A 1,775-nucleotide genomic window follows, 5' to 3' on the forward strand; every position below is an offset into this window, starting at 1 on the left:
TCCACCGTGGGGCTTTTTAATGTTTCGATAAATCCCATTATTCGTTGGTAAAAGAGCAGCCTAAGAGTTGGCGGTGGGTGGTGATGACTAGCTGCCTTCCCTCTAGTCTTACACTGTTAAATTAGGGACAATTCAAATTCCAAACGATTCGTAAATTGAATAAAGTCCCATATTGAAGTAATTTCTAGCTTACACCTGTATAAAATCGATAACTTTGTAGTTTTGCTCTGTACTCGAAAACATTAAACATCATTTGTGTAAAATACACCTAATTAATGTTCTTGACAAAGTATATTCATAAATAGAAATTATGTGTTTTCGAAACTTTTTGTCGTGTAGATGTTGTTTTCAATATTCAGTATTTATTTGTTGTTTTTCGGTGAACAAGTGGGATCCAACACTATAAAGTGGCTGCCCACTTGAATAAAATCATTCCTGTTGATAATTTCGAGAAAGAAATAAAAACTAACACACCACAAAGTGATGCTGTTAAAAACCATTTTGTGAAGAGAAATGAGGACGAGAGTTAAGTGGACGTTACTCTAAGAATGATGATGACCTTTGGTCCTTGATAAGGACTTTATAATCATTATTAAGCTATAATCTTCATGTTATTTCTGTAAGTTGCCTGTTTTGAGTTTAGGCTTATTTTTTTTTAATTTCGCGTAAAGCTACTCAAGGGCTATCTGCGCTAGCCGTCCCTAATTTAGCAGTGTAAAACTAGAGGGAAGACAGCTTGTCATCACCATCCACCGCCAACTCTTGGGCTACTCTTTTACCAACGAATAGTGGGATTGACCGTACATTATAATGCCCCAACGGCTGAAAGGACGAGCATGTGTGGTGTGACGGGGATTCGAACCCGCGACCCTCAGATTATGAGTCGAACGCCTTAATTACCTGGCCATACCGGGCCTTTAGGCTTAATACAGTTTTCACTAACACCGTTAATCAATTGCTTGCTCCAAAAGAATCCAATGGAAGGGATAGTCACTAGTGCATAAAATATGTTCTATTTCAAATGACCGGCCGAACCAAACATGCTCGCCCTTTCAGCCGTGGGGGCGTTAAAACGTTACGGTCAATCCCACTATTCGTTGGCAAAAGAGTAACCCAAGAGTTGGCGGTGGATGGTGATGACTAGTTGCCTTCCCTCTATTTATAATTACAAACTGTTAGACTTACCGCTAGCCTGGTGGTTATTTCACTCGACTAGCAATAGCTTACCTATTCAGCCGTGGATACGTTATAAGTGACGCTCAATCCTACTTTTTGTTGATAAAAGAGTAAACCAAGAGATGGAAGTAGCTAATCATTGTGTTCCTCTCTAACTCTGGTCATGCCCAATCTGAATAAACAATCCCAGGGCATCAATGTATAGTATCTTTGTAATTTCTTAAATGGGGCCGGTTGCCTAATATTTGTGTGACGACACCCTCTATTTATAATTACAAACTGTTAGTACCGCTAGCCTGGTGGTTATTTCACTCGACTACTGGCCAATAGCTTACCTATTCAGCCGTGGATACGTTATAAGTGACGCTCAATCCTACTTTTTGTTGATAAAAGAGGAAACCAAGAGATGGAAGTAGCTAATATTGTGCTCTCTTCATAATCTGAGGGTCGCGGGTTCGAATCCCCGTCTCATGAAACATGCTTTTTTCTCGACGCCTCCGTGGCGCAATCGGCTAGATCGTTCGGCTGTTAACCGAAAGGTTGGTGGTTCGAGCCCACCCGGGGACGTTTACGTTTGGGCCCGGCATGGCCAAGCGCGT

The 1,775-nt window shown here is 41.1% G+C and overlaps 1 non-coding gene across 1 annotated transcript; it reads left to right on the forward strand.

The window, feature by feature from the left end:
- The first annotated feature begins 1,669 nt into the window (after window positions 1–1,669).
- Window positions 1,670–1,743, forward strand: TRNAN-GUU (transfer RNA asparagine (anticodon GUU)). The gene has a single exon. It is a non-coding gene; the product is annotated as a tRNA-Asn (tRNA).
- Window positions 1,744–1,775: the final 32 nt, after the last annotated feature.

Source organism: Tachypleus tridentatus, chromosome 1 (assembly GCF_004210375.1).
Source record: "Tachypleus tridentatus isolate NWPU-2018 chromosome 1, ASM421037v1, whole genome shotgun sequence".
Lineage (NCBI taxonomy): Eukaryota > Metazoa > Arthropoda > Merostomata > Xiphosura > Limulidae > Tachypleus > Tachypleus tridentatus.